Here is a 14,751-nt window from a genome sequence, read left to right as displayed (position 1 = left end):
ATGTGTGACATAGGCCAAGCAACGATTGTAGTTGCTAACATGAGAATGAGAGAGGAAGACCCGATCCCTAAGAGAGAAGAAAGTCTAGACGGAGTCGTGTGTGGAAAATGAAAAGTTGTTCCAATTGTCATTGTGTTCCTTTCTTTGGTAAACTTCCTCTTTATCAGTGCTCGAAAAAAATGTTTATCCAAAAACTTGGCAAACTATTTATCAGAAACAATAGAGGTAAATTGACTAAATTTGAAGGTTTTCAAGCCAAATTAAACTAGTTTTTTTTTTATAGATGTAGGTTTTCACCTTCAAATATAAAATTTAGAGGTAAATCTAAAAATCTGTAGTTGGAATCAGGGCTAGGTATTGCTTGTATCATGATGACACGTGATGAAGTGTTAACTTCAAACTTACCCAAGCATCCATACTTGCACATCACTCTCTAGAGTGATATGCTTCACCCACTCCCGCTTTTGCTCTAATAGAAACACTCATTGTGTGTTCTCTCTCTCTCTCTCTCTCTCTCTCTCTAGCTTGATATCCACTGAGTCAGACTTGCATTCTCTTCTAGTTTTGAGAGAGAGAGAGAGAGAGAGAGAGAGAGAGAGAGAGCACAACAATGAAGCTGTTGGTGTCCCTTTCATGCATTACAAACACAAAAGAGACCTAGAAGCTAGAGTTGTTTGAGGGCAAGAGGAAGCAAGCGAGTGAGATCTAGATACTCCTTCTTAGGTTGTAGGAAGCTCTTTTTAACGACAAGGGCCCATTGTTGCATCCACAAACATCTTCCCAAGATGATGAAAGAAAGCAAGAGTGCGTAAATATTAATGATGGACATGTCTTGAGTTTTTAAAGATGAAGTGAATGCAAGGAAGGAAAGGATTTTGGGCTTCCTTTGAAAGCATGAAACTTTGAAAGCCTTAGAGGGTTAATAGGTAGCTCCACAAATCCCAAGAGTCACCTTTTCAAGTGATACACTAAAGTTGTCATTTATAAGATGGTTATTTTTGTTAGTTCAAACTTTAAGAAAAGGATTTATCTTTTAGAGCTTTAGTCTCTAGTGATTTTTATTTTTATTTTTAGAGATTTTAAAGCTAAGTTTAGAACTTAAGGATGTAGAACTTTTAAAGTAAAATCTCCAATGAGGACCTATAGTTTTTTTTTAAGAAGGCAAAACTTTGCATTAAAGAAAGTGAAAAGGTTACATGGACCCATAGGTAGGGGGAGGGTCACCTCGGGCGCTAGAGTTTTAGGGCTTAGGACTTCAGAGCTTTTAAAGTGGGATTTACAGTTCAGAGATCTAGAGTTTAAAATTTGTAAAGGAGGCTCTAGAGCTTAAGGATGCAGAATTTTTAAAGTGGGCTCTAGAGCATAGGGCTCTAAAGCTTAGAGATGTAGAGTTTAGGGGTGCTTTTCTAATTCAATTCTCTATGTTTATGTTTTTTTCTTTTTTTTAAAGCTTAGAGATGTAGAGCTTTTAAAGTGGGATCTAAACTCAAATCAAGGCCTAAAATTGACAATTTTTTTGTCAATGGCTATTTTGCCTATCAAAACAAGTGCTTTAAAAAAACCTCATGTCATTTGACATGCTAGAATCTCAAAATTGCGAGTCAGTTTTTGTGTGTATACCCTTGAGTTAACGTTATATATCGCAAATTATTTAAGTTGGTCGCATTACACAAAGCATATGAAAGGGGGCTTGGAAAATTGCATGTCAAAAAAGAAATTTCTACTATGCCTGGCAGGCCTGGTGATTTTATCACTTGTTCCTTTTCAATTTTCAAGTGAAAGATTGATGGAATCTTCATTAGTATCTAATAAAAAATTCTACACTCAACATGTGGGTGCTCTATTTGAGTGAAAGTAGTGGGATGGAGAGAATCAATTAATTATTCTCTCTCTTTGTGAAGCTGACTGCCTGTTGCCTTCACCACTGCAGGTGTCTTCTCTCCCTCTCTCATGTGTTCGACATGGTCGACCTCGTCTGCAACCTCTCTCTATCTCTTATAGGAGAGCTTCCATAGCTATGTGTTTGTCTCACTGTGTGGAATTGTGCGTGTGTGGGGCTATGGCATGCCACATGCCTCATGGTTACAGATGCCTCCATTTGCTACTCTCCTTTGCAGTATAGTCATATAACTAAGCATGGGAGATAGGGTAGCATTGGCGAGCAGCAGCATTGACGTGGTAGGCACACTGGACAATTAGACACGGCCTGTTCTCGATGCAAGGGGGGCCTAGTGTGTAGGGCCACGACAATGTTGGGCAGTGGAAGCAATGAGAACAAGTGCTGCAATGAGGAAGGCACAACAACAAAATGCTCAGCTTGGATGGGTTGAATCGTGTGGATTGAGGGTCAAAGTGAAGGTAAGCAAGTAGCTATCCCAGCATGCGAGGGACTAATTAGTGAAGCTGTAAGCACGAGAGGCTATGGTTCAACGAAGATATGGATGATAACCTGTTGTGAAGTGCCAAATGTCCGTGGAAGGATGAGCGAGGGTGAGCCCATCACCCATATCAAGCGTGACAGAGAGACCGGCCGATGATAACGATAAGCAGGACAATAATTTTGATGAAGGTGCAAATATTTATGATTCTTGTTATGTCAATGGGAGTGTTTTGAATGAGTTTGATAATGTTCCTCCCTCAAATATTGTTGTTTCTGATGTATACCCTGTGATAACAATGAGCAAGACAATATAATTCATGATGAAGGTGCAGACATAGACGACTTCACAGACAACCACTATGAGAACCGATTGAGAGAGAAGGAACTTGAGACCTTGAGCTGGCCTTTGATTCCACCTCTTTTGCAGGCGTGAAGGACGTACCTAGCTGGTTGCCGATATGGAATGTGCTATTTCACCGAGTGTTTAGACCAGAAAAATCACCTGATCAAGTTTTTTCATTATGATCCGATGACAAAAGCTACCAAGATCCTCTATGCAGGAGTGTGCCTCAAAGTGACGTCAATTATTCAAATCGCGGACGTATTGCTTCAAGTTTGTAGAAATAATCTCAGGATGTAGTAGAGAAGGGCAATCAGCCTATGGGTAAGTATTTCACTACAAACGACATCCAACACTTCAAATGCAATCATATGAGTGTTATCTTCCTGCGGTCTCCTAAATGGGTGATAAAGGCTCCTGTAGGCATTCGCCATCTCGATGTACCTCTAAAGATGGGATTCACAACAACCAAAAGGGAAAGGGAAAAGCAACAGAAAATGTACCATCTGCAAGCTTTGGTCAAGGAAAAGGAGAAGCAACAGAAGATGTACCATCTAGAGGAGATAAGGGCCAAGATCTAATGCCTGACGTTTCAACTAGATCAAAGAAGTCATCCTCTACATCCACACGAAGCAAGAGGTATGGCCTAACTTATGGGAGAATTTTCGTGGGTGCATCATATGTAATTTGCTTTTCCATAGCATGCAAGTTGGGTGCGATGAAGCTCGGGAAGATCCCTTCTACCCAACCTTTGCAAGGTGTCTAGTAGGGAGGATGATATATGTTTTGAATTGAGTTATGCCAGTAACACGACATTGACATTGAAAAGTAACATCCTTCTTAATTAAAGCCTTTCCAATATCTTCTCTGTTGAGCCCTTCGTTGAATTAGAGCCCTTCTCAAATTTATATGACGTGAGACAAACCTTATATAAGCTAGTTGCAATGCCATCTGTTCCATCAGGCACTCAAAAACTTAAGTCTTAAGAAGAGAATCCGTTTAAGTAAAACCTTCCCCTCATACAAGTAAATCCTTAAAGAAACATGCTTGGATCAAGGCACTACGTCTGGATCGTTGGATAATAATTCGTAATTAGTGCCAGTAGGTCTCCCCAATTTAAAACAAATAAAAAACTTGTAGAAACATCTACAAAATGAAAAGTGGAAGTTGACGATTAGGAGATGAAAAGCCTCATGGAATTGGAAGGTCAAAAATCTTTTTGTCCCTTCTCATATAAAGAGAGGGTGTTTGGAAAGTAACCAACTTCTCTTGTAGCGTTTATTTCTCCTTCTAAATCTTGATCTTTTAGCTTGAAGATTTAAAGGAATTTAAAGACAAATACTATTTTTGCTTTTGCTATGAAACCATTAGGTAAAGTAAGTGCCATATGACAAAGATAATGATTGCAGTTTTTTTGTTTTTCCAATAATATAGCCCTAGCCAGATTATGTAGATACAGAGCCTAATTGGAAATGCCTGCTCTGGCCTACCCTACAGTGCTGGATTTCTCCGTCAATAACATCCCGTTTGGTACTATTTCTTCTCCATTCAGCTCCTGTTTAACTCCCCTTACACCTCAGCTTGGCCAACAACAAGTGCTCCCGGATCTTCCTAGTAGTTTTTGTCATCCGATTCTACAACTTGGGGAGCTTGCGACTCACCTGCAATGCCTTCACAGACACACTCCCCACAATGGCGATCATGAACTTGGAAACTTTGAAGGAGAAATTCCAGCAAGCCATGCTACTTACAACAGCAAGCTCAACGTGCTCGACCTCATCTTCAATGAGAGAGAGAGAGAGAGAGAGAGAGAGAGAGAGAGAGAGAGAGAGAGAGAGAGAGAGAGAGAGAGAGAGAGAGAGAGAGAGAGAGAGAGAGAGAGAGTCTTTGCTACCCCCCTTCCCTGGCACAAAACCTGCCCAAAAGAAAACCAGACCGATTACACACAACAATGAGACTCTCTCTAGTCTCACGACGTAAACTAGAGTGCTTCGTTTGTAACATTTAATGGCTTAATAACTTATGTGTAGCGGAAATTAGCATGAACATAGATAGTGGGCATTTCATTAGAATAGATTCCTAATGAGAATTACAAGAGTGCTTGGGTGGAGAGAGCAACAAAAATCATAACACCTAGTTAGATAGCATCGACAATACTTTCAAAAGAGAGAGAAATTAAGCTATTGACAACAGTTGAGGACCGGATTTGCATGGAGCCGGTCCCCCCTCCAAAAGGCTTTGTATTATGGTTTCTCCCATCAAGAGAGACATTGTACAATACAATTCTTTGTGTTCCTTCAAGACTAGCTAGTGCAATGAAGATGGAAGCTTCATACACCAAGCAAAACACTTAATCAAACACAACTTGAATTATCCCCGTTCTCAGACCCAAGACCTCACACACCTTCGAAGATGGTGAGAGCTAGCAGGGTATGAGAGTAGATTGAGAGGAAGAAGGAGTATCTTACGAGAAAGATGTACATCTCCTCACATAATCACTCATATTAGCATAGCTTAGCTTAGTAATTAGCTTGGTAGAGGAGATGAGCATGCTTTGAAGCTTGGCTCTTGGTTGGATTTGCATCCACATGCCAAGAGAGTGTTGATGTAGGCTTCTATCTCACAAGCTTGGAGTAGGTGATGAGCTCTCCATTAAAGCTTGGGAGGAGATAGAGTATTCTTCCTTCACACATGGTCCAGTGTGTGTGTGTATATGTCAATGCCAAGCAAAAATCAGCCCCCTCTCTCTCTTGGGCGAGCCCTAGCTGCTAATTTGGTCTGGCTTTTGCCTCATTGGACCTCCCCAAGTCAAGCCAATAGGTATTAAGCAACATAAGTGATAGCCTTCTGACATGTGTCCCCCTTTCCCCTTTTGTGAGAGCTTTAGGTAATTAAATAATTAAACTAAACTCTCATTGGACCCCTTTGTCTCCTGGCCAATAGAAATCAGGCAAGCCATGGGGCTTCTGAATGCTCATTGGACCCTTTGGGAGACTGCCCAATAGTCTTCTAGGAGACTTAATTCTCATTGGTTTCTTTTATTAAATGTTTTTAAATTAATTAAACTACATTTACTCTAGCTTAATTCTCATTGGTCCACTTCAAGGGTCTTCCAATAGGAATTGGGCACACCTTGTGGGCATCTGGCCTAGGGAGCTGACATGTGTCCCTCATTCCCTTTGTGTAAAGGGAGCCTCTGTGTGTGTGTGTGTGTGGCTTTCTCTCTCATCCCCTACCTTTGGGGCTCGCCCCCTCCCATGTATATAGGGATGTGCAAAGACTTTTAGGGCACACACAAAGCATCCAATTTTCCCTAGGGTTGACCTTTGGACACAACCTTTGAATTTTGGAACCTTAGCATTTTGGAAGTCTTAATGGGCTGAACCTTAGGGTCTTTTTAGCCCATTGTTGCACATGGCTCTTTTGCAGATGGCCCCCCCTTTGGATCCCTATTTTCCCTCCTTTGGATCCCTACTGTGGCCGGTCTGCTAGCTTAACCAATATTCTAGCTTTTTCTCCCTTGGCACTTCCCCACATTAAATGATCGGTTTAATATGAGAAAATCATTTAGGAGAATTAGATATTGATTATTATGACATTACCTCTCTCTTGAAATCATAGTCGTCCTCGACTATGGTGTAGAGAAGATAAAGCATATTCATGAGTCCTTTTCTTAGCGGGTAGAGGATCCCTATGTTACCCTACGACATCATTCCATAATGGACTAGTCATCCATTATGGAATGATGTCGTAGGGTAACATAGGGATCCTCTACCCGCTAAGAAAAGGACTCATGAATATGCTTTATCTTCTCTACACCATAGTCGAGGACGACTATGATTTCAAGAGAGAGGTAATGTCATAATAATCAATATCTAATTCTCCTAAATGATTTTCTCATATTAAACCGATCATTTAATGTGGGGAAGTGCCAAGGGAGAAAAAGCTAGAATATTGGTTAAGCTAGCAGACCGACCACAATAGGGATCCAAAGGAGGGAAAATAGGGATCCAAAGGGGGGGCCATCTGCAAAAGAGCCATGTGCAACAATGGGCTAAAAAGACCATTCGTAATGGATGACTAGTCCATTTGGCGCTTGAGAGCCTGAGGCTGCCGCAAGCATGTCTGCACATTAGTCCTATCAGTCTTCCATAGTAGAGTGACAAGCTCTACTTGGTGTTTGGCAGACGTCGTCTCCGCAAACTTGATCTAAGCATGCATACTACTTCATTTTTGTGCACAAATAAAGAAAAAGAGAGTCTTATAAGACAAAAATTTTGTTCATTTTTAACATTTTGTACATTTGCTTACTCTTGGGAAGCATTGTAAGCATTGACAAGGTTTAGGTTATCCTTTAATTGTATGCCTTGCATCTATCTAGCATCTTCGAAAGGATAATTCTTAAACTTAATAAGATATCGTCGGATAGTCTTACCGCCTCTTAATACCTTGTCTTTATGTCGGAGAATGGACTCGGGCTGCAGCACCTCCTCTTGGTCCTCGATCTCCGGTGGGTCTTCAATAGTTGGTTCTTGAGGTGGCTCTCCTTTGTAAGGCTTTAATAGGCTCACATGAAAAGCATTGTGTATGAGCCAATGATTGGGCAACTTAAGTTGATAGGCCATCTCATTGATTGGCCTAAGAATCTAGAAGGGACCATTGTACCTTTTTGCTAGTTTAGCATAGTACTTTTGGTGGCCCGTAGGATTCTTGCCCGTCGTGTGCCTTAATCGAGCCTTGGGAAACTTTAACAAGACCCAATCGTTTTCTTTAAAGGCTTGGGCTCTTCTGTGCTTGTCAGCAGCAGCCTTTTGCCTTTGCTGTGAGATAGAGATAGCATCCTTAATCTTTTGGAAAGATTCTTGTAGGTCTCGACTATACTCATCTGCAGCGAAGATCTTCCCATGTACCTTAAGTAGCAAGGGACTTTTTGATCTTCCCTCAATTACCTCGAAAGGTGCTTTTCCTGTGGAAGTATGTACAGTGTTATTGTAAGCATACTCTACTAAGGGTAAGTACTTCTCCCATTGGGATCTTTGATCTACTTCCGTTACATAGGCTTTTAGTAGATCGAGAATGGTTAGGTTAGCTATTTCACTTTGGCCATCAGTTTGTGGATGATAGGCCGAAGAGAAGTTTAGCCTTGTTCCTAAATTCTCAAAGAGACCCTTCCAGAAATTACTGGTCATTCTAGGATCTCTATCCGACACTATGGACATTGGCAAGCCATGGTACTTGAAAATTTGTGAAATGAAGAGGGTTGCCATTTGATGGGCTTTGATAGTCTTTTTGACAGGTATAAAATGAGGTTGTTTACTGAACCTGTCTACTATCGTCCATATCCCCGTATTCCCATGGATAGACTTAGGCAATCCAAAGATAAAATCCATGGATATGCTCTCCCAAGGTGAATTAGGGATTGGCAAGGGTTGAAGCAATCCAGGTTGCTTCCCTCTATCAAATTTTGTCTTTTGACATACCACACATTTGGAAACATACTCTTGTATGTTCACTTTCATGGTAGGCCAATAGAAATATGTTTCAATTCCCTTTAAGGTAGACTGAATCCCTCTATGCCCCGCATATGGGGGAGCATGAGATTCATACATTACTTTCTCACGTAGTGAGTTAGTAACGCATAGTCTATTGCCATAGAGAAGATAACCATCTTGTAAAGTAAATGGTTCTTCTTTCTTCCCTAATGCAAGGGCTGAAATCACATCTCTAAAATCGGGATCAATAGCATACTCATCTATCATTGAAGATAGATCATTGTGAGTTGCTATGGAAACCGCATTCACTCTCGGTCGTCTTGAGAGTGCATCGGCTACTTGATTATGCTAGCCAGCAATGTGAGCAATAATGAAATTGCGAAAGGAAATTTGCCCACCTCATTTGTTTGTCGGAGAGCTTGGTCTGCGTCATGAAGTACTTAAGACTTTGGTGATCCGTTCGTAGAATGAAAGGAGTCCCCAATAAATAGTGCTTCCATGAGTCTAAGGCATGTAGAACTGCAAGGAGTTCTTTTTCGTATATGCCTAGAGCTTGCTCAACAGGGTCAAGCCTTCGACTCTCATAGCCTATGGCGTGCCCTTCTTGGAGCAAAACAGCCCCAAGGCAATCACCACAAGCATCACATTGGACCTCAAATGGTTTTGAGAGATCCGGTAGTGTAAGCACAAGTTGAGAGATAAGCTTTTCGAAAGCATTGTTCTCCTTAGCAGACCATGTATACCTAACACTTTTCTTTGTTAGGTCATGTAATGGTCCCGCAATTTGTGAGAACTTTTCTATGAAGCGTCTATAGTATGCACACATACCTATAAAGCTTCTTAGTTCATGAAGATTCCTTGGTTTAGGCCATCCTTTTATTACCTCTAACTTGGATGGATCCATTTGGATGCCATCTTGAGAGATAATGTGACCTAAATATTGAATCTCTTGCAAGAAAAATTCACTTTTCTTTCTATTAACATAAAGTTTATTCTCTCTTAAAACTTGAAATATTACCTGGAGGTGTTGCTTGTGTTCCTCCAATGAATTAGAGTAGATGATAATATCATCAAAGAACACTCCAGTGAAGTTTTGATGAGGCCTGAACAGCTTCTCCATCAAGCGGTTAAATGTGGCTGGTGCATTGGTCAAGCCAAAAGGCATGACAATGTATTCGTAAAGACCAAATGTAGTACGAAATGCGGTCTTTACAATGTCTTGATCAACTATCCTTATTTGATGATAGCCACTTTTTAGGTCAATCCTACTGAAGTAGGTCGATCCTTGTAGCTTATCAAATAGGTCCTCTACCCGTGGAACGGGAAACCTATTCTTGATAGTGATCCTATTTAGTGCTCTATAGTCGACAGACATACGATATGTGCCATCTTTCTTTTGCACTAATAGCACAGGTGAGCAAAATGGAGATGAGCTAGGCCTAACCATGCCCTTCTCAACTAACTCATGCACTTGCCGCATAATCTCCTCTTGTTGAGGTTGAGAAACTCTATAAGGAGGTTTGTTAGGCGGTGAACTTCCTGGAAGAAGTTCAATTGCATGGTCATCATTACCTCGTTTAGGAGGTAGCTCACAAGGGATGTCGTCAATAAAAACATCTTGAAACCCCTTGAGAAAATTGGATAACTCTAATTCCTTTTGGTTGCTTTTATTTTCTTTTGCTAAAGCATTAGGTTCATTTTGAGAATCTTTAACAAAAATCATGTACACGGAAATAGAGCTCTTTATTGACTTGTTGAAAGCTGGTGTATGTACAATGGGGATGGTGTTACCCATCTCCTTAGCATCTATATACATGTCTTTTTCCCTGAACTTAAAGGAGATTCTCCTTTCAGGAAATTTAACATCGGCAGCCAGGCGGTCAAACCATGGTGCCCCTAGGATTACATCCTCATGCTTGAGAGGAGAGATAAAGAAGTCCTCTTTGTCCACATAGCCTTGGACATGAAGCCTCAATTTCCCGATTAAGGGAGTGACTGAAGCTTCTTGCCCCTTGAAGGCACTGTCTGCAGGTAGGATATCTCCCATCTCATAGGATTGTATGCCTAGCTTGGTGGTTAACTCCATAGATATGAAATTGTGAGTAGAACCAGGGTCAAAGAGAATAAAAGCATCATGTTCTCTTACCTTTCCCCAAGCATGGCATAGAGGAGATCCTTTGTGGTGAGTTTGGTGAATCTCCTCTTGTTGGATTTCAACCAAAGAAGCTCTAGGAGGATTTTGGCGGTTGTTCTTTTGGGGACAAGCGCGGTACGCATGCCCTTGTTCGCCGCACTTGAAACACCGGTTATCCTTACGATAACGCTCAAGCTCTTCAGGAGAGAGTTTATTCTTTCCTTTGTAAACTCCCTTCTCTTTAGCTTTGTTGAGATTGCCCTTAGGAGACTTTTGGACATTGTCCTTCCCCTTAGGCTCATTGGAACCCTTGTTTTCCGGGGGCTTATTATTTCTTTTACCCCCCGTTTGGAAATTGATTCGAGAGGCCACCATAGTATGGTGTATTACCGCTGATATGGTACGTGGCCTTTGGGAGTTGACATACTCCGCCATTTCTTCGGTTAAGCCCGCACAAAATTGTTGCTTTTGCTCTCCAAAATCCAACTTTTTGAAGACAGTGGCTTTGAGTTGTAGGTCCCAAAACTTGTCTACATATTTGTGGATGGATTCATTGGGAGAGAGCTTTAAGCTTCGCCATTCGGTGAGTACTTTGTCTTTGGCATCGGTGGCCAAAAACTGCTTCATAATGGAAGCTCTTAAAGCCTTCCATGTTCGTGGAGCTTCACCGTTGGCTCGTAGGCTAGACCACCATTGTCTGGCGGACTTTTGAAAGTGCATAGCTACATGGCGTAGCTTAGAGGACTCCGTTAAGCCCTCATCTCCAAACGCCGCATCGAATTGCTGGATAAAGGCCAAGACTTTGTCCGTAGCACCGAAGGTGCCATCATAGGTAAGGAAAGAGATGCTCTTCCCTCCCTCTTTGAATTTCTTCAGCTTGGACGACCTCTTCCATGCGGCATAGGATTTCCTATGGCCTCTTCTTTTTGATGGTTCAAAAGTTGCACCATCACTTTCTTCAGAAGGTGAAGAATTTGAAGAAGGTGGAGAAGAGGGTGACCTCTTTCTCGCCTTTTTCTTGTCTTGATCTTTGTCGTCTTCACCATAGCTTTCATAAGAGGAAGAGGATGAAGAAGATGGAGAAGAGGGTGTCCTCTTTCTTGCCTTTTTCTTCTCTTGCTTTTTATCATCCCTCTTTGAATTGTGGTGAGGAGAAGAATACGATGGTCTTCTCCGCTTTGGTGGTGATGGAGAGCGTTTAGCCCGCCGTCTTCGTGGAGCCATCTCCGCGGAGGTGGCGGGAGACTCGCTTCTTTCTCGTTCCTTTGGTGGAGGCTCTTGAGTTCTCCTTTGGGAAGGAGATGCATCATCAAGAAGTAAATTCTTGAGCCCTTCATATGGATTCTCTTCTTCTTCCCGAATCGGAGAGAGACCTCTTTTGGTAGTCTCACAAGGAGGCTTCCTAGGTGTTCTCTCGTCATGGTGATGAGCTTGGAGAATCCTGTGAGCACGGAGCTGCCGTTGCACTTCACTTTGGAGAGATGGATTGCCCATGGCTTGTTGAAGCCTAGAAACAAGATAGTTAACAATCATTGAAGCATCATTAGTAGCTTGCTCATGAGCAAAATCAAAGTTATCAACATTAATTTCACTCTCTTCACTATTGTCAGCCATTCTAACAACTTTTAGGTGTAAACTTTTTAGGTATACTTTGGCGCTTCAAGCCCTAGTTGCTACTCCTCTTTACCCCTTTAGAAAAAGCACTCAAGCTACTGTACCCGCGGCTCGAATACCATTAATTGCAAGGAATAGAAGAGAGGGTCTTTCGACACCAAAACAGCACCGGCTCCTGTCAAGCTTCTAATAGCTCAATAGTGGTTAAGCCGTAGGCAAGCCCCGTAGGACTCCACTATTAAGACCATAGCTCTCGACGGTGATGCCCCGTTAACTGCACAAAGGCAGGCGCACTGCAAGGCTAAAAAATCCCTATTCTACTTACTCACAGGCAATTAATAATACCAACCATTTGTAGCTAGCTTGAGGACCTCCCTTCTTGAGCAAGAAAAGAGAAACCTTGGGCTCTGATACCAATGTAACATTTAATGGCCTAATAACTTATGTGTAGCGGAAATTAGCATGAACATAGTGGGCATTTCATTAGAATAGATTCCTAATGAGAATTACAAGAGTGCTTGGGTGGAGAGAGCAACAAAAAGCATAACACCTAGTTAGATAGCATCGACAATACTTTCAAAAGAGAGAGAAATTAAGCTATTGACAACAGTTGAGGACCGGATTTGCATGGAGCCGGTCCCCCCTCCAAAAGGCTTTGTATTATGGTTTCTCCCATCAAGAGAGACATTGTACAATACAATTCTTTGTGTTCCTTCAAGACTAGCTAGTGCAATGAAGATGGAAGCTTCATACACCAAGCAAAACACTTAATCAAACACAACTTGAATTATCCCCGTTCTCAGACCCAAGACCTCACACACCTTCGAAGATGGTGAGAGCTAGCAGGGTATGAGAGTAGATTGAGAGGAAGAAGGAGTATCTTACGAGAAAGATGTACATCTCCTCACATAATCACTCATATTAGCATAGCTTAGCTTAGTAATTAGCTTGGTAGAGGAGATGAGCATGCTTTGAAGCTTGGCTCTTGGTTGGATTTGCATCCACATGCCAAGAGAGTGTTGATGTAGGCTTCTATCTCACAAGCTTGGAGTAGGTGATGAGCTCTCCATTAAAGCTTGGGAGGAGATAGAGTATTCTTCCTTCACACATGGTCCAGTGTGTGTGTGTATATGTCAATGCCAAGCAAAAATCAGCCCCCTCTCTCTCTTGGGCGAGCCCTAGCTGCTAATTTGGTCTGGCTTTTGCCTCATTGGACCTCCCCAAGTCAAGCCAATAGGTATTAAGCAGCATAAGTGATAGCCTTCTGACATGTGTCCCCCTTTTCCCTTTTGTGAGAGCTTTAGGTAATTAAATAATTAAACTAAACTCTCATTGGACCCCTTTGTCTCCTGGCCAATAGAAATCAGGCAAGCCATGGGGCTTCTGAATGCTCATTGGACCCTTTGGGAGACTGCCCAATAGTCTTCTAGGAGACTTAATTCTCATTGGTTTCTTTTATTAAATGTTTTTAAATTAATTAAACTACATTTACTCTAGCTTAATTCTCATTGGTCCACTTCAAGGGTCTTCCAATAGGAATTGGGCACACCTTGTGGGCATCTGGCCTAGGGAGCTGACATGTGTCCCTCATTCCCTTTGTGTAAAGGGAGCCTGTGTGTGTGTGTGTGTGTGGCTTTCTCTCTCATCCCCTACCTTTGGGGCTCGCCCCCTCCCATGTAGGGATGTGCAAAGACTTTTAGGGCACACACAAAGCATCCAATTTTCCCTAGGGTTGACCTTTGGACACAACCTTTGAATTTTGGAACCTTAGCATTTTGGAAGTCTTAATGGGCTGAACCTTAGGGTCTTTTTAGCCCATTGTTGCACATGGCTCTTTTGCAGATGGCCCCCCCTTTGGATCCCTATTTTCCCTCCTTTGGATCCCTACTGTGGCCGGTCTGCTAGCTTAACCAATATTCTAGCTTTTTCTCCCTTGGCACTTCCCCACATTAAATGATCAGTTTAATATGAGAAAATCATTTAGGAGAATTAGATATTGATTATTATGACATCGTTAGCCTGCATGACTGCAAGGGCACTATTGTAATTACTATTTTCTTCTCATCGAAGCAGTGAACAAGAGTATACATCAGTAAACAAGAACATAGAAGTGAAAGGGCAGAGAGAGAGAGAGAGAGAGAGAGAGAGAGAGAGAGAGAGAGAGAGAGAGCACGTGCGTGCGCTTATTATTTGTTTTCCAAAATGTTTTTACCCTAAGTGAGTAGAAGTCACTGATACATACAAGATTGTAATTACTATTTGTTCTCATGGAAGCACTGAACAAGAGTATACATCTGTAAAGGAGAACGTAGAAATGAAAGCTGTGTGTGTGTGTGTGTGTGTGTGTGTGTGTGTGTGAGAGAGAGAGAGAGAGAGGGAGAGCGCTTATTATTTGTTTTGCACAAATCTTGTTACCCTAAGTGAGTATAAGTCACTGAAACGATTTGATGTAGAGAGTATGAAAAAAAAATGTTGATGAATTAAGAATGGAACTAAGCAAGAGAGAGTTGGGAAGACCTTGAAATGTAGCAGGCAATGACTGCTTTACTATGCAATGGACAAAACTTTTGAGGAGAAGAGGAGGAGGACAAGGTAACTACACATATCAATGGGAGTTTTTGATGTAGGAACAAAGGGCTGTATCAGTAAGATGCTCTTCAAAGTTGCACGTGTGGTTAGCTGGTTGTCAGGAAAGTAGCGTTAAATGAATTGTTTAGCTAACTGAAGGTGGTTGGGGACCACATTAGAGTAATTTATTTCTATAGTCTCGAGTAGGCGAGCACATCCGCAA

General features: G+C 41.8%; 1 pseudogene; it reads left to right on the top strand.

The window, feature by feature from the left end:
• The first annotated feature begins 2,268 nt into the window (after positions 1-2,268).
• On the top strand, positions 2,269-3,564 carry LOC147439751 (uncharacterized; annotated as a pseudogene).
• Positions 3,565-14,751: the final 11,187 nt, after the last annotated feature.

Source organism: Adiantum capillus-veneris, chromosome 16 (genome assembly GCF_014529385.1).
Source record: "Adiantum capillus-veneris isolate H3 chromosome 16, ASM1452938v2, whole genome shotgun sequence".
In the NCBI taxonomy this organism is placed as follows: Eukaryota; Viridiplantae; Streptophyta; class Polypodiopsida; order Polypodiales; family Pteridaceae; genus Adiantum; species Adiantum capillus-veneris.
The sequence above is the reverse complement of the archived record's forward strand: the minus strand, read 5'-3'. Positions and strand labels throughout refer to the sequence as shown.